The following is a 24,013-nucleotide window of genomic DNA, read 5'->3' on the forward strand; positions in this document are numbered from 1 at the left end:
TGTTTTTTCTCATCCCCTATTCCGCAAATGTTAATGGGATAGTCAAATGAACAAAGGGCCAATCTAATCATTCCTGCTGCTTATTAGAAACCGATTCAATATGTGATTAAACAATGTACAAGCCTTGTTCTAATCCTATTCATGGAATGAATTTTATTCTGTAGAAATATTTTTTTTTGCAGAAAGATCATATATAGAAAGCATGTCATGACAAATTTATCAACAAATTCAATTAAACTAAAAGCTAGAATGCCTGCACTAGCAAAATTGTAGAAGAGAAATTGCTTCATGAAGTTAATGATAATGCATTCTATCTACCGATGATACAGCTTTCTGATTCCAGTTAAGGTTTAGAAAGATAAAATAACCCCCACCAAATCGGAATCCTTTGCATTGTCAAAACACCAAAGAATATGACCCTTTTAAACTTAACATGAACTGAAGGCTCATAAAGGTCTTACTAAAAACAAATAGCAAGGTGTTTGTTGCTGGCAGACAATAATGGATGGATATGTTCAGGAAATGAAGTTACTTCCATGAGAGGGGTCTCCTCTGCAACCACATAGCAGACCTTGCACAGAGTGGTTCATGCCTCATCTTTCCCAACTAGAAAAATTGGTCAAGTATTACAAATTCCCTTTCGCTGGTAGGGGACTGAGCTGGTGGAAACATAGATCAAAACCTTTTATGAATTAAATTGGTATTATTAATAGAAGTCAGGTTTCATTATTAATTACTATACATCCACATATTCCCCAAACAGTTCATTCGTATACATACTCACATGGGGTGAGTCATGGCTATGTGGATGGAGCAAAGCTGGGAAGCCAGCCACATGGAGAGCCACAGTGACACCAGCAGCTTCTAGGTAGGTGTGGAAGACATGTAAGGGTGTATGTATAATATAGGTATCTTTGAATAAGGCAGCCACCACCTTCTTGGATGTGGTCTGAGTGATATGACCAGTTGTTGATGCTACTGTGTACTTGGACAAATACAGCAGACTTTTGGCGTTTTATCCATTTTTGCAGGTTCAGTCTCCAGAGCTTACCAGACCTTGGAAGGCTTTTAAACACTATCTCTCCACACATACTTACCCTTTCTTCAGCTATTTTCTGGTGACTTCCTCTCCATCCAAAGACATCGGTATCTTCTGACCCATTTCATGCAATTTCACACAGAAAGGTGTGACACATGACTGAACTTTCAGAAGTGTGTACACAAAATGCTGTGATTACACTCTCTTCTATTCCTGCCAGGTCATGCATAGAGGATTGAGATGCATATCCATATCTTGACTATCTGCACTATAGTGACAATGTTAATTCATAATCAAGATTAAGTTTCAATGCTCTGCTGAATTAATGTATTTGCAGCCCATTTCTGGTCAGGTACTCAGGTAAGCTGAAAAAGCCTAGGAAGGAGAATAAAAAAGCTGAAAAGGTTCCATTTGAATTTATTTCTTCATTTTTAGGTTCAAGATGGGGAAAAAGCCCCACTTATTTAGTTTTTTACGATATCTTTGATACTTGAGAAATGAAGGACTCTCCTTTTCTACTGGGGTACAGCTGGGTCTTGGCTTGCTCATAGTGATCATTAGAAAAAGAATAAAAATGTTGATTTTGCTGTTTGAGCACTGGCTGCTTATTATTTTTTCCATGATGTGTACAGGTTGCTGTCTGTTTGTTAAAAGACAAAAGAAAAATCAATACAAGTGTTGAAAAGGAACCTTGTGTATTCAACTTTGCAAAGTTCTTAAATAAGCATCAAGAAAAGTAGTAATAGAAAAAAACATGAGTGCCAGACTTAATTACCAGACATGAAGTAATATTGCTTTTTCAAGTATAGAGAACTTAGTGGAAAAAGAGAAAGTATTTTCAAGGAGAATAAAATGGACTGCTAACACACATTTGCATTTCAGTTATGTTTATATCCTTTCATTTAATAGTTGATTATCTTAAGTGATTTGCTGATAACAGGGAAAATTAAGACAGACAAGTTAATTCCTCATACTTAAAATAAAAAGAAAAAAGCATGATTTTTATTTCAGTTGTTGGCAAGAATTACTGAGTCACCTGTAAAATCTTTTAGGTTCTAGTCTCTGAATATTTCAGTGCATTCATCTGGGCATTCTGAAAATGAAGAAACTTTAAATAATTTATGATCCTCTCAAGGAAAAAAAAAGTGGTGAGTCTGCAATCCTATATTTTGGTTCAGTTCTTTAGGCTAATTCTACAAGGGAAGTAAAACATATGGATATATCCCCTGCCTGCTCCTGAATTATGATACTGATTGACTGATAAAAAAAAAAATCAACAGAGGTAACAAGCTGGCTATTAATTCACTAGATTTGAGCATAAATGAATTGTTTGGTTTTCTGCTGTATTAATCTCTAAATCTCACACTGATGTTCCTCACTGATTTCTAATTAGTTATAGGGGTTTTTTATATACCTTACTTGATATCACAATGCAGAAAGCTTAAGGAACAAATAGAGTCTTTTCAGGTAAGCAGAAGCACATCATTCACCTGAGAAAATTTTACCTCCTAAGAGTAAAAATAATGATGTCTAGTGCTAGGCTTTTCCATGATTGCTATCCTATTTTACGTATAATTTGTATGTTGCTTGCCAAGACAGAGCTGCCCAGCACAATTAGACTTTCATGTACTAACGAGAGCAGGACGGGGCTGCCAGCAAAAAAGACTATTGAACCAATCCTAAATACAAAACAGTTTTCTGGGAGGGTGAGAAAAGCTACATCTAAGGATAAGTTGGGGAAATAAAAAGCCAGCTCTGTGATCTTTTGTATACTGACACCATTTCACAGGCAATACATAATAGGGGAGAAAGGGGGGGAAGGACACTAGCTATTAGATACTAATATCTGCCTGTTCTGTAGCTTTCAATTACAGCCTTTGGCATTTATCTTGTAAAGACAGATGATAGTTAAGCAAGAGTGCAAGTGTAAGTGTAATATGAGCTACTGTGATGGACCGCAAGAAGCTTTAAGCTTCAGTTATCGTTCCCATTTCTTTGTCAATCTTCTGGTCCTTCTCCCATTTCCCCATCCTGCTCCCTTTTAGAATTAAATCATTTAATTGTTGATACTAAATTCTCAGACAAGAAGTGAGCAGAGCAAGAGAAGCATCCTCATAGTTGCTGTAGATACTTAAATAGGAAACACCAGAATTTAGAAACTGTTGGAGAATAGTGCTTTGTAGATTAATGCAGAATCATATAGAGAAAGGTATTTGTGAGCCTGCATGTTTGTTCCATGAACAGTTTTGTTTGTTAGCCTGCCTTGAAAAAGCTGACGCCGAAACTCTACAGTCTAGGCTTAGAACCTGTTTACTTTTTGGCATAGATTAGCAAGGTTTGCCTATTAGTCACTGGGCACAAAATAGTACCTCAAGACATAGTTAATTCTTTAAGTCCTGTATAGTTATTCATTATAAGAAAAGATACTTTATCTACAGTTGACTTTGCACAAAACAGCCATTACCAAAGGGGTTTTTTAGTGTGTTTTGAATACTCTTTGCAATGAACACAAATAATTTTTCCATATCACTTTCAGCCCCAATGAGCTTTAGAGGTTTCAGAGATAACTTGATAACCTGCCACCAGTATATACTGAAAAATGAGAGAAAATGCTGATCCAGAAACCCTTTTAATTCAAGCAATTAAAGAGGTACAGCTCTGAGCAAAGCAGGCTGTGTTTATACTCTACATGTTGTGCAATTAAAAAAAAATAAATCAAAAGCTCTTTGGGACTGTGCTTATTTTTTAATGAAATCAATGTCAGCATCTAGTTACTAATAAGAAACTCTCAATAACAGATCCTTACAAAAAAGAAAGTTATTTCAGCTTCAGGCTGATAAAAGGATTATTAGAAAACAGCTCTGTGTGCGTGCATGTGTGCATGTCTGAATGTTTAAACGGTCTTGAAAAATATTACTTTAACAACGTTCACCTCAAGCCCATATAAACAGACTGTCTCGACTCACTGAAAGCAAATGAGAACATCATATATCTACCTGTGATAGATACAGGAGCGTATCTTGGACTGATGATAATGGCTGTAATAAGCATACAGACACAAAAATAATCTTTTGGAAACTATGGCCATTCCGAGATTTTTTTACACCTACTTACTGCCAACTTACCATACTTGCAAGGATTTTCTGCAGTAACATACTGCACACTATGCAATAGACTTACTATGTAAAATACCAACAAAAAAGGTTGACATAATGACTCATTATAATTTAAATCTTATTACACAAAGCTTCATTCAAGTCAAGTCAATATACATAGTACAGAACTGCAGGGTATGCTGTAGCCTGGTGTGAGAGGAATGAGTCATGCAATTCTCATTATGGTTAATAGAAGAAACACATCTATTGCCTCATGTAATTCCCTGGAATTTCAGATCTCAATTCATATTCAGATCACATTGGGCAGTGGCTATTCCAGTAAACAAAGTTGAACAGCTACATTTCAAACTTTAACTTTAATCCGATTCTGAATTTTTGGAAATGGCATTGTCTTAGACTGATGACTTTTAGTACAAGTATGTTATTGGCAGCGGTGATTGCTCCTAATTGTCACAGGAGTAAGCGGAGTCTTTCAGAAGCTTAAAAAGAGAGGGACACAAACCACATTAACATGGATCATGTGTTCCTCTACTACCATTATCTTTACTGTCAGACTACTAACTTCTCCCTTTCTAGACTTCTATTGTTATCCACCCAGAACTGGTTATTAGTGAACCTGGCCACTCCCTGGTTGAATTTTTGGATATACTTTTAATTATTTTTTATAAACTATGCTAGAAGCCTAATAGCTTATATACTTATGGTTTTAGTTGCTTGTTTTACTAATGGCTTGTTCCAGCTAATTAAACGAAATCTCCAGGAAATCTCTTTCTTCTGGTAAGTAGGTTGCACAAACAGCTTGAAGGAGAATGCATCCTTCCAGCCATAAATCTGTACTTACAAATTTCAAGCCTGTTTGCATAGTCTAGAGTGGTACACATGTAACTTCAGTTTTATTTTAATAGTGTAGATTCATGTACTGTTGAAAGGAGATATTTATCATCAATTATTGCCAATTTTTGAAAAAGCATCCTGTAAAATACCTTTTATAATGGATAATGCTACTGTAGATTATTATCAGGCATCATTTTTATTCAGAATATACACATCAAAAGGATTGAATTCCCAAAAAAGTGCATCTTTTCAAGTGAGCAAAGTGATTCTCCTTTCAGTGCTTCAGTGCCATGAGGGGATTTGATTTATGAATGTGAACTGCAAGCTCCAGCTGATCTTTCCAACTTTTCATTTTTAACTAGTTTTTGCAGAGGAACCCCTTAACTCAATTTTATGTCAGATAACTCGCATTGCTTACAGTATTCTAAACTTAGAAAAAAGAAAGAAAATCTCCAATTATCGGAGATAGATATTTTGGAAAACAAAGTTCCATGTATTGTGAAAGCAGAATCTACCTCAAAAAAACCCCCCGATTTTATTAAAGATGAAAGCTATACAGAACTTGTGTTAGAATTCGCTTCCAAATGAATTCAAACAGCTCTTGCTAAATCCTCAAAGAAAGGTGTAGGTTACAAGCGCAGTGCTGCTTCTGCAGAATGGCAGCATCATCAGGAATTCAGCTTCATTGCTGAGATTTAGCAGAGGAGCAGTAAAGCACTCCTTATCCAAAGGGCTTGCAAAGGCACTTTCTAAAAGAGCAGGATTTCCATTGTGTCTGTGTTGTGAGCTTGGCAGAGGTATTCATCAGCCATTATTGATCTAGAAGAAGGCATGGCTGGCATGGGGAGGATTGATCTGAATCCTCCCTTGACTAAGTTAACTATTGAGGGATCTATTCATATCAAGATGAAGCAGCGAAGAATGACCTACAATGATAGGACGTAGGTTTCTCTGTCTTTCTTTACAGTGTGTGTGAAAAACTCTGGCTTCTTGTTCTTGGGTTTGTTTGTTTGTTTCCTCCCAACTCCTTCCATTAGCTTTCAGACATTATCTTTGCTAAGTTTAGCATTTCCTGATTTTGTTAGGCAATTCTTAAGGGAACTGTAGAATAGCAGTTTCCTCTCAGAAGATGTGGTAAAGGGATAAGAGAGAAAGAGCTATTCACTTTTTATTCATGCTGCAGTCTTACTTGTGACAAACTGAAAGTGGCAAAAGGCATCCAGCAGGAGTCTGGCTTAGCTGTGTTTTCTTAATCAGCCCTCCCTGTCCCCACATGCCCTAACATCTCCCCAAGTTATTTCTGTGGTCAGTATTGCCTTCTTTGCTTTTTCTGTTAATGTATTGCTTTTCTTCCAGAGGAATCTGCAACTTGTCTTTCTTGGAGACAGGACCATGAGCTAAGCGGACCCAGGAGAACTGTTCTTGCATTCTCCTCGCTGAGGTCCCTTACCTGGATAGCAACTGGGCTTGGACCTCTCAGCTCTATAATCACGTGTGCCATATTTAATCTGCACAGTTTAGTCCAGCTTCCATACTTTATCTACATCTTTCTGCAGATTTTGCAAGTACAGAGTTTCCTTACTGATAGCCATCTGAAAGGCTTCTGCAAGCGGCATTTCTCTACTCTCTTTGTTCCCTTTCCTTTTAATTTTTTTACCCATTTCTGCCACTTCACAGATAACTTGCCTGTCACGTGCCTTTATGGGCTTTCCTCCAACTCATCATTTCACATGAGCTACTGCTACATCAAGCGCCGCCACTGATTAGCTTCTGATCTCAGCTTGTTCAGCTATTTACTAGAGTTAGGGACAAACATATTTGCTCTTTGCCTTGTGCTGTTCTTCACAGTCTAGAGGTCCTACCTACAAAAACAGATACAAGGCCATTTCAGGGTTTTCTCTGCAGTCTTTTTCAGGAAGAAATAAGTACCTTTTGCTTATATGCTGCTCATTCCCTCTTTATGGCTTCCACTTGGCTGAACAAACACAGTTGAGAAGATTTTATCTCCTCAGAAAAAAACCACAAAACCAACCCAAACCCCAGATGTAGCTTTTGTCATTTTCCTGTTAGTCTCATTTTACAAGACTGTTACTGTCCCCACAATAAATTTAACAAAGGTAAGACTGTGGGTGTACAGAGTATACTCATTATAGGAATTAAAGTATTTATCATCTTCAAATTCTGCGCACAGCAATAACTAGCTTGCATTTGGTATGCAACTAGAGACTTCTTTTTCTTTTTGGTTGTTGCAGTGACTAGCACAACTCATTTCCAGATGTGTGGGAAGGGCCCCTGTATGCTACACTTCAAAAAATAATAAGATTATTCTCATTAATAAAGACATTCAAAAGCAAGACCAAGGAGTTAGAGTTTGTCTGTGCTGAAATAATTTGAAATAAACATAAAACTGTTGTTGCAATTTAAAATGTTACCTTTAAATCCAGATTATTCAGACCTGAGAGCTTCCTAAAGGAATAAACAGAAGAGAGATAGTATTTTAAAATAAAGAATAAACATGATTTTGAGTAGCTCAAGATCTTTACTTCATTACTTGGTCTACTTTATCTCAAGATCTTTATTATTTTAAATACTTCAATCATAAATCCCTCTATATATATATGAACTTACTTTCTCCACTTACTGTGCTTTAATTCATGTGGTGGAGCACCAGGTGTTAATGGGATTTAAGTCCCAGGGACCAGATTAAAATCAGTCTAAAGTAAAATTCCCTCAACTGCGCATAACATGGTTGTTGGGTTTGCATTTGTGGTTTAAAAAAACCCCAAACCTCAACAAAAAATCAGACAGAATATCACTTTGTTAATCATAAGAAGGCAGGTTATATACCTTCTTTTGCATGGATTCCTGTGAAGTGGACAGTAGAAACCATAATCAGTCTTTTTATGATTAATTAAACCAGGAAAGAAATATTAATAGTCCAGTCCTTCCTGAAAGAGGACACAAGTTTGAGACGGAGAAGAGTACTGAAATTCATAACAGCGGATTTCAGGATCTGATTATGTGGCTGACATTTTTCATTCAAAAAAATTTGTATTGTGACCCAACAAAAAGCTCTGGCTTTTGAGGGCTTTATTCTCTTTCATAAACTTCTCATCTTTGCTGCTGAAACTACCAGACTACTTACTGTGTTCAAGATAAAGTACTCATTCGAGGGAGTTCACCTTCAAATCATCCCTTATTTTGCCTTTACACCTGAGTCACAGCATATTGATTTTACTCTTACATTGCACTGAGTTTGACTCTTGCTTAATAAGCAAAATTACTTTGCTTTTTTTTTTTTTTTTTAAGTCCTAGTATTTGTATTTTTCTTTTCTGAGCTCTAATCTGTGACTTACAATAGGCCACTACTCAGTGAAATGGTGAGGATCTAGCTCAGCCTAATATTGTTAAAATAGAAAGAAAAGCCTAACCGCCAGTCTGACTTCCCAATAAGTTGAACAGTACATTCTATTCACCTGAAAACTGTTCAGGTAATTATCTTATACAATATTTGATGCCTTCAAATTGTTCAGTCCTGGCTGCTGTTCTCTGCTCCATACTGTGCAGTTCCAATTTATCATTCACCTTCTGTAATGTTGACTATTACTCTGAATTATACATCATACTGCATTCATTCCTGTGCTGTCCTGGATATAACACACAGTCATTACAACATCCTTCATCAAATTCTTTTTTTCTTCCAAGACTTTTCTTGGTTGTCTAAGGTGGTTACAGGTTTCTGATCTGTGACCTGAAAATACAGTGCCAGCTCTATTTCACACAGTTAACAAGTGAACATGTTCCACAACATTTCTTACAAGTGCACATGTCACTGGAGCCCCATAAACTCATACGTTTCCCCTGGGTCTTCTTGCTTTTTAACTTACTCGTTCCCCATCAAAAGCTTTTGTCATATTTTTGTAAGAAGAGGTGTAAGTTTGACCACATCCATTTTTTATTAAGAGATCAAGTGAGGTATTAGACCCCAGTCACTTTTCCCTTTTCTACTCTTGTGTAGAAAGAAAAAAGAAATTTGGTCAGGATAGATGGTACTCTCACACAATAAAGAAATATGCTTTTAAAATAGGAATTTGAGACCGAAAAAAATGTAATTAACCTATTATTCTTTAAAATTATGGCCTGCCTCCATACTCAGCTTTGTATTTAGCATACAATCACAGTGAACCAAACTTGGGTGGCCTGTAAACTAAAATGAAGCTCATGAAGATTAGCTCAAACTGGATTAGAAAGATTTGTCTCCTTTAATGGGGTTACAAACAGGAAAGAAAAACCTGTTAATAGAACATATTTTGGTTTTCTTCTTTCTGACCATGACAGCTATGAGCAGCTCCATTCAGGGGAATAAAGACCTCATTCAGCTTGTTCTTTAGTGGCAAATTATCACACTGCACTGATCAAGTCAAGTATTTTAGTATGCTTCAGTTTTCTTCTGGAGAAATGCCATTATTCATTACTTAATACCTCAACTTTTTTGTCAACTTTAGTATCCGTATAGCTTTTACAGATTTCTTTTGGAGGAATTTCTTCACCAAAAGTGAAAACAATATCAGCATCTGTTTTGGAGAAGTGCTTTTCCAATCCACTGAATAATGGATGAAAAGGGAAAGAGTGTTGAAATCATGCAATAGTTTCTACTGTAGACCTCGGGTTTGTTTTTCTTTCTTTCATTGCAATGCAACTGAATTAGTATCAATGCCAGTCCTTTGTAACTTGTTTTTAAAAAATAGATGTTTTGATGAAATGATAAATGTGTCTAGAATTTGCATAACTGCAACAAAGAAAAGAGGATTATCAGTTCTTACATCAGCAAGATGCATTGGCACTTTTACTAAAGTGGAAGATCTGACAGAATTTCTTAATTAGGACTATTTCTATACGTTAATAAAAAATTGCATTTAACAGTAGTAAAATTTTCATTTCCTTTAATTAAAATAGTTTTTAGCAGTAGTCTTATGCCTCATACATCAAACTCCAGAGAAGCAATCGTCACAATAGTTGGTGTTAAAAAACTCTTTTATTATGGGCAATTTATTATATGAAACAGTACAGAATTGCTACTCAGTTGCTCTGTTCTTAAGCAGATTAACAGTACGACTGCTGTGCATCCCCTCAATTAAATGTTATTCCTTGTAATGCTAGCTTCTGATGATCTCCAACCAATAGACTGCTCATTGCTGCATAAGCCTTGAACTGCCGTTTTTTGATTACAGAAAAAGCTATACAGTAAAACTGCATCTATTTTGCTCCACTGAGAATCTTCCTCGTTCCTTTGCCTCCTTACTTCCATCCCAGTGTAGGTGTGAAGAACAGCCTTTACCCCACCAAGAAAGAAGCCCTTATATTTAAGAGAAGTTCAGCATGTATTTTTGGACACCTATTTGATTTAACCTCAAGTGTATACCCACTTACTACCAGATAAATTCAATTAGCTTTTATGCATAAAGTTATGGAAATGTGAATGGTGGGTAAGAAGCATCAGGACAAGGGGAAAAAGGCAGTCTAAGTTAAGCTACCTGTCCACTTCTTTGACAGAGAGGCAGGAGGGAAGCATGGCAGCATTATTATACAGCACACAGATGAATGATGGCTGAACAGATCTTTCAGGCCTTTTAATCTGTCCTTTGATCATCTCTGAAATAGATCAAGGCAAAGCCATTCCTTTCCTCTCTGACAAAAAGTACTTACTGACTTACCTGTATTAAACATAGCCTCCTATTCTCAAAATTTGGCTCAGGAATGTCACCTACTTACTCCATTTCACTCTGCTCTGTATAAAGGTCTGACCCTGGAAGGGCTTTGGACTCAGTCCTGTGGTACTTCATTGAATAGCCAAGGTAACTGGGGCACATCCTTCCTGAACTGAGTCAGGTATGACTGATAAAAGGAGCCATGTATTATGCTGAAAGGAACTAGTGAGAAAGAACTGAATTGTTTGCATATCAATGTAGACAGCCTTTAAAACTAAACAGAGGAATTCTAACAAATGATGCAAGTCATGAACGTTGATATCATAAGAATCAATAGATAGATAGCTGGTATGAAAAAGCAGTGATGACTGGAGTACATTTATCAAAGTCCACGCACTCTCAAGAGCAGATAGTGCTGTAGTGTATGTTAAAGACGGACTAGGGCATAAAGACAGAGTAGCACAAGAAAACAATCCATTTGGGTCAAAATCACTTTTGAAAAGAATGATAAATAGCCATTGCAAGACTATGGGGATTCTTTCTGTGTAATCCAAAAGGCTACCTTAACTCACGATTGAGATCTTGATAGTATTTGTTACACAGAGGGACAAAACCCACCTGCAATTGTTTATTTTTCTCTCATTGGAGAGAAATGCTGCTGGCAACAGTCAGGCCTATATGTGCTTTGCTGTGGAAGTTCACAGGGTTATTCAACAAAAAGACACCAAACCCACAAGGCAGGATGTTACTTTGGTTGCATTTTTTGTAACCAGTAAGGATATTAAATGAGTGTCAGAAAAATTACCTTGTTCTTGATGAAGGCATCCCATATTTGCTCATTTAAAATGTAATAAAGAACAGAGAATGTCTGAGACAGACATCTCCAATATCAAAACGGCAGCAAAAAAAATGAAATGTTCTTTATTTGGTCTCTCTTTCCCTGCATTCACAGGTTTAATTTCTGAACTTCTTGAAAGAAAGCATTTGAAGAATGCAAAGCACAATATAATGAGAGAGAAGACCTGTTATCCTGATGCTTTTTCTGGTTCTTCCCTCCATTTTATGTTAACTGACACTTGTGAATTCTCCTTCCATATATATGCATGGGTATTCAGTTCTGTGTCTGAAAATTATTCGTATTGCACCACTGACTTACGGATGCTAAACCCAAAACCTGAAATAATTTAAAATTCATCAAGTTAGCAGTAGTAGCATTGGCGCAGGGCATAAATCCATATTTTGACATCCTGAAGACAGTGTTAAGTTTTCTTTTATCTTATTAAATTGTATCAGACTTGCCTTGCATAGAGTACAACCAGACTTGATAAATGCTTGGCTTCAGCTACACTTTCCCATTTATTTTCACACTGTCAGACTTAATCCATAACTGCTGTTCAAAGGCAGCAACCAGGAGATGAGGGTGCATCTTGACTCAGCTGGTAGCTGGCTAGTGGCAGCCAAAAGCTACAATAATTTATTATTATTCAGACTGCATGTTGACATAATTTATTTTCATTTTTTATAATCTATTATCTAAGGAGAAACAATTTACAATCACATTATTTAATTACTTTCTATTTGTGTCAATTTGCTTAATCTCATTGACCAGAAAGCATGTCTTTTTGTGGGTAAAAAACCCCCCACGTAAACAAACAAAAAACCAATCCAAAAAACCCAGCCATAGCATCTGAACAGCACATAGAGGACATAAATGCAAAATTTGGATTGCTGGAGTTAATAGAAAAGTCTATGAACAGATCTACTCAAGCCGAACATAGTACAGATGTTACCACTCCATTGCAACATTTAGGCTTGAATTATCCTGAATGCTTTAAAGGGATGGGGGTGGTCTCACACTGGATTTCACTTCAGCACAGTCTCTGGCTGGTACTGTCTCCATTTCCTACCAGACACCTAATACTAAGGACAGACACAAGAAAAGAAAACTCATTTTCTCATGAGAGAGGGTGCATATGTTCATCACCTACCAAATTAAGGGCTTACATGGAAACAAAATTTTGGATCCTAAAATGGCCTAGAAATTACATCTAAATAGTTTTTCTCAGGTGAGCTGCCAAAGAGACATAAATAAAACAACCTAATATGGATTTTGAGCCTCAGTTCTTCCCAGAGTCATGCCCACAAATAACAGTTCTCCTTGTATATATTTATAATACTCTGGACAAGAAGAAATACCATGTTGAATAATTACAATATAGGTTTTCTGCTAGGATAAATATTGAAATTAAACAAAATATTCTGTTAGCCTAAGGCTTTACTAAGTTTATAAACCCCTTATATTTAAGCTGTTTGTAAGCTGCTGAGAAGTTAACATGTCCTTATTAGGTCCTCATGTATGGCTATTTAGCCATAGAATTTTTATCAGATATCTCTCTTTCAGATGGAACCTTCTAATGCTGTCCAAAGAACCCGATGTTAACATCTGTGTCTAAGTAATATTGCTGCAAATGTAAGTCTGACCATTGTGCTTATACACATCAGGTAAATCATAACCTATAAGTAATAACAAAGGAATACAAATCATCTCTTGGCAACCCTAACAAACACCTGTATTACCTTGAGGTGTTTTCCCTAAGGCAAAGAAAACACAACCACTATATGAAGACACAACAATGCTATGAAATTAGAGGGAAAGATGTTTGGCTTGTTGTCAGAACCATCCGGCTGCTTATTTTCTTGGGAATCTCCTCAATACAAAGCAGAAGAACCAGTGGGTGGCACGGCCCCCACAGTTGGTGTTAGAAAAACCGTTGGTAGAAAGCCTTTGCTAGAGAACAGCATTAGGCTGGCCTCACTGCCACCTCTGGAGGGACATTTCTTTCCCATGTTCTTTACATGCCAGTGCTATTTACTTTAGTTGGCATATAGATTAATGAATAGAGGGTAGAGTGTTTGTGCATACTGGGTGCTAGCTTATCTTTCCTTCACCCACAATTTGACCACATACAGTAAAAAGAAATACACAGATTTTGTGCTCACAAGAAACACTTGTGTATAGTTTCCTCATATTCTATGGTTTGGTTTTTTTTAAATAAACCAAAACAAACTTGGGAAAATTTTAGTTTTCCAGTGCCAAAGTCTAAAGGTAACATTTTACTTGATGGTCACTCAGCCAGTGTCCACTTTCCTTGGACTGCAGCTAAATCCTGGCAACTGCGCCCATTCTTCTGAGGAGCTTATGTGCTATAGGGTAGTGGAAAAAACTCTGTAACAAAGAAGAGATCTTAGCACTGTAATAGACTACCTGACTCAACAATATAAAATCCCTCTCACGGGAGAGCTTTAGATTAGATCAGTCTCTTGATAATGAAATCAAAATCACTGGCAGCTGCAGCCAGTTATCCCACCCTGGGCAGTACTCCCATGGCTGCTTGCTGAGCCTTTCATAGGATACGTCTAACGCCTCGGTGTGCATCACTATGTGTTCTGATCAGGTGCTTGAATTTGTCACCACCTTTCTGTGCTCTCATGGCACAGCAGACTGCCAGGTGCACGTGTTGAGGATGCCTGCATGGGACAAAGGTGTCAGAGCAATGCAGGAGGCTAGTTCTGCCTCTGATGGGTAGCGTGGGTGGCCTAAACAAGCTCTCCACATTTCAGGACATATTTTTGTGCTCTATGATATTATACTGCAATATTTCTTCCTAAAGCAGAATTCCTTCCACAGAGAGCACACATGGATACCCTTATGGCATTTTTCTTCAACAAGAAACCCCTTCATAAGCATAGCTCTAGGGAAGTGGAGAATTATTTGAGTCAATAATTTCCACTTTTTGATTGAAATCATACCTAATGGTACCAAGTCATCTGACCAGGTGTCAAGATAGGAGTTTGCAAGCAAGTCCTGTCTGAGAGAAAATAAAGTATGTTCTGAGAACATTCAGTCAGTTGCTGAATGATTCATGGGTAGGAAAACAAAAGCAATCAAAATAGACAGAATTTGTCAGTTTACTTCCAAATTATGTACACCAGTGGATTGCTCTCCTTCTAACTCTGGCAAGACTGTCAATACTGAATGTAGCACAAGCATTGTATGCAAGCTTGAGACTACATCTTTTAAAACTTTATTCAAGACAGAAAGAACACTGATTTAAATTGACTTATCATGTGATCTGGCAGTTAAGGAAAGAAAAACAACTCTGAGGTATGTGCTGGACATATATGCTGTACCTCTGCAGTAAAAGACACAGGGTAGCAAGATCTTCGCAATCTAGGGGTCTGAAAGAGGAAGGAAAATAAAGGTTAAAGGGGTATAAAGAAGGAACAACACAAACTGCATGAGGAAAGAATTAATTACTATTATCATTGATCAGCATACAAACAAAATTCCACTGCAAATTGCACTAAGACAGCAGCATTAGGCTCATACATGCCAATCTGTTAGAAGACAGAAGGATAAGCAGCAGAGTTCAGTGTCACCAAGGCATGCTGGTACTGGTGGTCTGTAGGAAGCTCCTGCAACAGCCTGTCCATCAGCTCTGAATTCCACCATTTCAGCATCATTGCTGGAGTCTCTATGGATACTTCAGTGTGAATGCTCCTATGCTAGAACCTCTGTATTAGGACTTTGTAACTAGATAACAAAATGTGAGTCCTTGGTATTACTTGGCAAGTAGACTTGATGCTTGAAAGCAACTTTATTGTTCTTAATTTTCATAGAGCATTCACATGCAACTGTCATACAAGCTCTGTTTTGCTTAGGAACCTGACACCTTTTATAGTCTTATTGGTTCTAAAGGACACCTTTCCTCCCTTCCCCCTTAAGTTGGGAAAAGATCTGATAAGGCTGCTTTTTACTGTTTTGTACTGAGCTTTGCATAGGCTGGGATAGCTTAGCACTTTGTCAGCTGTGACACCTCTATTCACTCCTTTTAGGTAACAGAAGATCAATGGTGTTATAATAACATTTTATCTTATTCTTACTTTTAACTTGTCTCACCGCAAAAAGTGCCCCATGGGGGAGGGGAACTGTATCACTGTGGTTGTATCATAATTTCCCAGCTGCTGTACTGCAGGGGGAGGAACATTCTCAATAGCACATGGTGTAGTTCAGTTTCATCAGGTATATTTATTCACAGAGCTTGTTTATTATGGAGACATATTAAAAGTGAAAATAAAACAAAGTAAGTGCTTCTGGATGTTCCAATTCATCATTAGAAGTCATCTGAATTGCAAAAATGTCACTGTATCAAGCAACCATTTCCTTTATCCCTTGGGCTTTGAGAAAATCTTATTACAGCATCTCAATTGTTCCCTTGATTTGGAATGTAAAAAAAAAAAGGAAAAAGATGTTCCATTTGCTGATTCCTTTGCAATTTAAATTAATCAAATACAATGCATTGTGCACATCCCCTCCAAATAGCTTCCTTCCCACCAGCAAACTGCTAAAAGGTTGTATCATAGTCTGTTATACAAGTGTTGCTTAATCTGCTCTAAATTGTCAGTACTGCGTTTTGCACCAGTTTCCACAGGTTAGTGATATATGCAAAATAATGTAAACTGATTGATACAACACCTTGTTATCTGCTTACCATCTGCAATCTGGTGCTGCTCGTGGCAGTCATTTGCTCACCAAAGCAAACAAAAACCCTTCTACAGGAACAGGGTCCAGCAGAAGATACTCCTTCATTGTACTTCTGCAGCGTCTTTGTTTTGCATTTCTGTTTGTGGGTACCAGTCGGGAGGGCTCTATCACTAGCAGTACTAACAGAGACTATGCCTACTTCAGCAAAATCCTATGCATTCCTTCTCTTCACTTAAATAAGGCATTCAACCATGCTGATTTACAACGTGGTCCCAATTTCGACCTGCTTAAATTATCCTGTCTCTAACCAGATGATAGTTAAGCTACTAATTACCCTGTGGGCATAACAGCAGTATGGTCCCATGAATTCATTGTGCAAAAAGCTGAATGACCCATTTATGCACACAGAAAAAAATGATACAGAATTTTAGGGATTCTGTTGTATATCAAGAGTCAATTCACCACACAAGCTCTTGAAGGCTCTTTTTTCTCCTCACCCTTACTTTTTCATCAGCATAGTTACAGAAGAACTATTCTGAAAACTGAGCTAATTGAAGACCACTGTTGCAAACCCATTTAAAAAGTTCGTGACAGACTAGAGAAATGAAGCAGAGGATAAAGGAGCGCCAGCACTAAGCTGGGAGCAGTGTAGCGATGTGAAGATCTATTCCCTGCCTATGCTCATTTATCGAGGGAGAATGGTGAAAGGAGTCCAAAACTAAGTATTCACCTTCATTACCAGGGAAAAGGAGAGAAAAAAGAATTTTCCCTTTACTTCTTTTGATGTTAGGAGTGATTAGGTTTGGTTGTGTCTCTTAAATTGCTTTGTGAGTGTTCTATCTCTCACATTTCGATAAAAGGGATAATATATTTCATTGTAGAATTTTCACTCAAAAGAGATTGGAATCATAAAGAACCTGAAAGAGGGGGGCAAGGTAGTATTCTGAGGTCATTAGGATGTTTGAAGTGTTGTTTCATTGTCTGTCTAAAAGCACTCTATCAGCTCTCTTCATATCCTGTACGTAGCAGAACTGCCTCTTCTGAAAAACAACATTAGTGGTCATTTTGGGATCTCTTTTTACTTTTCCCCCCCTCCCTCCCCCCCCCCCCCGAATCTATTATCCTCTGCTAAACTACTGAACACCATTCATCAGGACATTCTTCTGTAGCATCAGACTGAGTTAAATCTTACTATAAACACCAGTCTTCTGTCACTGATGACAGCTGCTTTATTAACTGCACCATGCTAAGCACTATGTAGCCAACAACAGCAGAAAAGTTTTCTGAAGGCAGAATAGAAATGCCAGTCTGCAGTAACTATTTTCCTTCATTTACATCCCGCTTGCGATGTCATCATTCTGGTGCTGCAGTGCCAGGCAGGAGCCAGCTCTGAAAAAGCAGCCGAAGAACCCAGATTACACCTTGTGCTGCAGTCTTGTCTTTGTACTGCTACTAACTGAACATAAACAAGGAAGGAAGCATTGAGCTTGTTTCAGTGTGATGGACTAATAAGCTTGGAATAATAACCTGTTGGAAGAAAAGATGGAAAATCATTGAGGAAACAGCTAATATTAAAAATACATAAAGGTCCAGGTTTCGGCTTTCTTGTATGACTTCATTTGAGATTGCTTCTATCCCAGAGTTTGAGTTGAAGAACAAATTATGAGGGTATAAAACCATGTTCTGATTAAATATTCTATTTGTGACACTTGTATACATTTATTTTTAAAAAACAGAATAAATAGGGAAAATAAGTTGAAATATGTGGTTATGGAGCAGAACTCTAAACTCAAAGCTTCTTTTTTTTTGGTAGGATAGTATTTGCAACAATTTCCTAGTGCAAGCTGAAGAATAGACAGTACATATTAAAATGATATTCTCTTATTCATGTGTGACAACTTCAGCTACTCCTTAACAAATGCTGATCTCATTGTAGAGATGCTCATGCATGCACACTTGATATACTACATTGTTGAGTCTCTGAAATTAATTTCAAGAAAGGATATATCCAGTGTTAGAAAAGACTATTTAAGGATTTCAAGGACACATTCTTTCTTATTAATATATCATGGACATATCTTTTAGCTACATAAGGGAACAGTTTATACTATTCACCAATCTCATGTATAGGATCTAACTTCTTCAATACATACAACTTTGGATTCTGATCTCAGCTTCAGGCTCTGTGCTGGTAACTCTGAATCGACGTGATTCTTCTAACTTCTTAAATACATTAAAAATCCAGATTTCTTTATTTCTCTGAAACTAGGAGAAGAGAGAGAACAATAACACTGTGACCCTATATATATATACTAAATGTGTTTAGATGTACCTTAGGACAATAAATGTGTTGTCTATTGTACCTGTTAAGGAAACATTATAAACATATCTGGCACTATTTTAGAGAAAAATGAAAGGAATAGAGATCTTATGGTCCTTTCCAACCCTAACTATTCTATGATTTTTTTGGCAACCATGATTTGGAAGACTCAAAGAAAAGATCTTACTTACAAGGAGCCATTTAATCCCACCATCAGTTGATCACCCATTTCTATGACTCAGGTGCCAAGCCTAGAAAGGCACATAAAGTAATTTGAAATGGATCAATAACCATTGGCCTTTTTATTAATTTCAGAAATTAGTATTATTTTGGGCACAAGGGCAATCTTTGAGCTACAAGGCATGATTCCAATTAGCTGTCAATATTGCCAATTGCGAGTTGCTTCCAGAGTTTAAAAGAATTACATTAGATGTCAGGGAAATCAGAATCAGGCCCACACATTTCAGTAGTGTTGTTTCTAAAGTTATGCAATAACACCAATACTAAATTTTTACAGAGTATGGTAAAGGTCAACAAACAAAATATTTGGAACTTTTACTCATGAATATATTTAATTTCAATGACATTTTACAAAATACATAGCTGCTTCTCCTTTTGCAATTAAAGATTCCAAATAATGCAGTCAACCCTGCTTAATCATCGCTCATTCTAGCATACAGTAAATCTTGCTGTGTTTGCAGAGAACCCAGGCATCTTCACAGCATCCGTTCCTCTTCCTTTTTGTTTTAAGAAATTAGAATACTAATAATCTTTACCATATCTGGCTGCAGTGGAAGTGTGAAGAAGAGTAAAATTTGCCCAGTGGATATTATGACCAGGAAAAAACTCAGTTCTGTAATTAGGCTTAGTTCTGTGGTTTAGGTTTGCAGAGAAGTTCAAAATTCATGCTTCTTTTTGCAGTTGTATGTAATAGTGAAGCATGGTTAGAGCTAGGCCTATCAATCATTTGAATATTTGCCAGAACCACTGAAATTTTTTTCCTTACCAAAAACATTCCAGCTTGGAGGAAAAAAACAAACACTCAGTGAGTGAACAGTTATCATTTGCAAATAATTAAGACATTAAAATAGCCCTGGAATGCTCACATACACTTACATTCATCCTTATAAAGACTCAGAAACTCAGCAACACTCTTAGATATTGAAAGTCCAGAGTTGGCATTGCTGTACTGCGGAGTGGTCTTCAGAAAGATCAGCAAGACTCTGCAGACATCCCTCTCAATCCTCAAGAAACAGAGCATGAAGTTCTTTTTAACACAAGTTTCATTTTCATTCAAAGAAAAATGTGTTCAGGCAAGTTGATGGAGAAATGAACCAATCTGAATGTATTGAAGTTCTTTGCTTTGCTACAGTGCTTTTTAAATGGTGTCTAAACAGTTGGTCACAGATTTATTTATGTTTCCGTGTAAAGAAAGAAAATATTATCATTTTCTATATGGGAAACAGTTTCCCTAATTATTTGGCTCCTTCTTCTACCACATAAACACAGCAATTTGTAACCCTCTCCTTCAACTGGCTGCAATTAGCAGCTACATTGCAATAAGCAGATTATGTTAATTAAAAACTCAAAACTATGTAAACAATGGGAAAGCTGACTAGCCATTTTCTATTTTTGCCAACTGGGAGGAACACAAGAGAAATTAGTACCAAGCTTAATTTTGCTGTTTATAATTCAAGTTATTTGTAACAAATAACAGCATTTTTAAAGTATTTTTAAAAAATTAACTGTATTTCTTTACACTAATTGAACCACATCCCACATGAGAAGTTTAAAATCTGTATGAACTGGTGCGGGGAAAGTTTAAAAAGAAATCTAAAAAAGTGCTAAGGGAACAGATTTGCACACATCATCACCAAACTGGAATATTAAACATAAGCTCCCTTCCATGCCTGAGTCACACTCTCAGAAAGGCATAGCTAAGGATAAAAGTATAACTTAGTTCTGCTTCCTTGGCAAAAAATTGAGCACATTCTAGTGAAAACATTACCCAGCAGACATGAATTGTGAAGGTTTAAGATGTTACTATGGTTTCACAGAGGCTATAGTTTTGGTTTTGTTGTTCTGTTTCCGAACCTGGATTGTTTAATGAGGGTGGGAAAAGCAGAAGGCAAAAGTGGATCTTGCCTGTTAGTTGCCATGTTCCCAGAGCTACCTCTCCTCCACGGAGATACCTCTCAGTATCACATACTAAGGGGACGTCACCACTAAATGAACCACACGCACAGAGAGGCTGTGAATATCTATAAGGTTTATTAACTATAGCTATGAATTTGCCATTGACCAGACTTTCTGGAAGAAGAAGTAGAACAGACTATTGCCCTTCTTCAGCTTCATATAGGAAATGCTCCAGGTATGTGAAGAAGATAGCATATTTCCTTCCCCAAGTTTGTTCTACATTTTGCTGATTGACTATGAAGATGAAAATATGAGTGTGGAAAAAGATTACTGCATCAGATGAGGTTTTAGACTATTTCTATAGGGTTTTCCAACATGACTGTATAGAAAAAGAAAATTATACAGAAATATGTAACAGCTCATTCAATCTGGGATCAGACTTTCAGAGTGGCCAGTATAAAAATCCTAGTTCAGTGTGATACTGAATTAAATTAGTATTTCACTGTATAACTGATATCAAATTACATTAGTATTTCATTGAATATAGAGACTTAAACATAGGGCTACAATGATTTTTAAACTGGAATTATACTGTGTATAGAGGCTACAGAAGTAGAGACTGCATAGAGGACAGAGAGGATAGAGAGGAAGGCATGCAACAAGAGAACCAAATGTCTTTTCTCAAACCAATATAGGCCTGTCTCCTGTTGCTGAGATGCGAGAAACTGGTAAATGGCTGCAAATGAAAACAACTTGAGGAGCCTCTCAAGATTGTAAATTAGACCAAACAAGAATACACAGTTAATTCAAAAGGCTAAACACACATTCCAATGTCCTTAACTAACAGATTTCCATAAAAAGATAAAATGAGTAGGGGTATTTCTAGATCCAAACTGCTTCACAAAATGGGAAGACTCTCAGAAGACAAGAAAATTGCTATAGAAGTATTATTTACAGTTTCTCAGGAGGCCACATAATGTCAAGTGTATAGGAAAAGACCAGAAAAGCAATAGGAAGCTTGAAGAGGGAAGAGATCTAGAAGAGCCGCCCACATCATTAGATTTTGCACCTATTATCTTCCAGTCATTTACAAAGAATGGGAATACTGAACTGCTTCCTGTGTATTATGTTAGAAAAACATTTTTTCTGTTTTAAGGGGAACACTGATTTCCCATCTCCTGCTCCCCCACAGAGCTCTCAGACTGTGAGAGGGCTATTCAAAATAAAAGTGCAGCTGATTATTTGGCTTTTCATATTGCCACTATTTTCCTTTTGGAGATACAAACTTTAAATGAGCTGCTGTACAAGCTTCTTGGGGTCAAAATGTAGGAAATCACATCCACCACAGAGATAGGCACAGTAAAAACACCTAATATGACCATTATGTTCAACTCAGCAGTCTTTTTCCTGTTGGTAGGGTTTTGATACAAGCTTAACACCAAGCCAGGCTGTCAAAACCAATGAAATCTATTTCTGTGACATTGAAAGAGCTCTTGATGAAAGTCAGTCAGTTTAGGGAATGCTTTTCTTTTTTTTTTAGAGTACTTGGAATGAAGACAGGGGAAGAGCTGGGTTTTAACTGAATGTTGCTTTTTCTCCTTAATTTCAAAGAGGTGAGGAATATGTGCTAAGTAAACCCATTTATTCTGCAAACAGTATGTTTAGTGCTTGATGCTAACAGTTACATTTTATTCTGACCATTTGCTGAATCTTGTTTTTTAACAGAATTAACCCTTCTGCCAGATCATTTATTTGGAAATTATTGGAGGGGTTTAGTTCTTGATGGACTCTGATTCTTGGCAACACACAGAGCAGCCCTCAACCTCCCGAGTGAAACCATTTTTAGTTTTCATACTACAGAAGGAAGAATTTCAAAGGGGATTGGGATGATAAATGGAGGAAATAGCAGCTTGGGCACTGCCAATGATACTGGATAATATTTCTATATTTAAGCTTTCACAGGATTTCCAGTACAAATATGTGTTCATTTCAGTAAGCTACTACTAATAAGAAGGGCTAGACTTACTGCAAAAAGCTTTTGACTGAATATACAGTATTTTTGATGCTTTCTAGGCATTCTGGACTTACAGGGTATGAATACACAGTTTGTAAGGCCATTCAACAACCTTATCTAGTTCAGAAGCTTTTCCAATCACAATTTAAAGGGGTTTTTTTTGCTTATAAAGAGTTTTATGGACTCTTTGATTTCCATTTAAATAAAAATACAGACAACGAATACCCCAGCAATAAATATGTGCTTGGTAGTGTTATGAATCATTAATTGTTCTTCTTTAAGGATTTCCCCAGCCTGGAAGCTATCTGTGACTGTTTAGAGATGACTGCTTTAAAAAAAGGTTCACTTTTACATCTCAATCCATTCTCTGCTCAAGGTGTAATGAAAGAAATTTCTCCCCAGCTAGTTATTATAATGGTATGAAAAAATGACTTAAATATTGACCTTGTCAACACAACCAAGTTCAGATGAGCTAAAAATAAATCAAGCAATCTTTTAATCCTGGGAAAATACTTTAAGGCTTTTCTTTTTATTGTCTCAAGCTCACTTTTAAGACCTTAGTTTATGACACAGTAGCGATTCATGTGATCACCAAAAGAAAACTGAGAAGAGAATAAAACAATGGTTATCCACTTTTGTAGCACTGAATCAGTTTTATGGCCTGTTAATTCCAAAGCAATCTGAACTTCTTAAAAAACTACTGATTGTTACTTAATTCTTCCAGTAAAATAAACCTACCAGTAATTTTCTCATCTAATATAAATCAAACCAATATATCACTTAACACTGGCATTTTCTTTTGTTCCTTTTCCAGCTGATGCTGCTCAATTTTACCCACTGGTAATATATATTTCATTTTCTATTCAGTCCAAATAGTACTTATTGCTGTTCTTCTAGCTTCTGATCTCTGAAGCCAAGACTCAATTCTACATGGGGAAAAAAGAGGCTTCAAAACAGAACCTAAGCTACAAACAACCCAAGCTATTAAATCAACATACTCACTGGGTAAATTACAAGCACAGGTTAAGTCATGGAACTTTTTTAGAAGGTTTTAATGCTGGTACCATTGGATCTACAGTATTCTAAGGAATTACGAAGTTAACCAACAGTCATCAACAAAAGCAACAAGGAACCTACAGTTAGTATTTCTTTTCTTTCTAGAAGTATAAATTTGACGTTATCCCTGAACAGATTTTATACTTCCATTAATTGTATTGATATTTTCATAGAAGTTTTTCCTAAATTTTTTAGTAGGTAAACTAATGAAATGTGTTCCAGCTTTGAGATGATGAGATTAGGTT

The sequence above is a fragment of the Psittacula echo genome, assembly GCF_963264785.1.
Source record: "Psittacula echo genome assembly, chromosome: 8".
In the NCBI taxonomy this organism is placed as follows: domain Eukaryota; kingdom Metazoa; phylum Chordata; class Aves; order Psittaciformes; family Psittacidae; genus Psittacula; species Psittacula echo.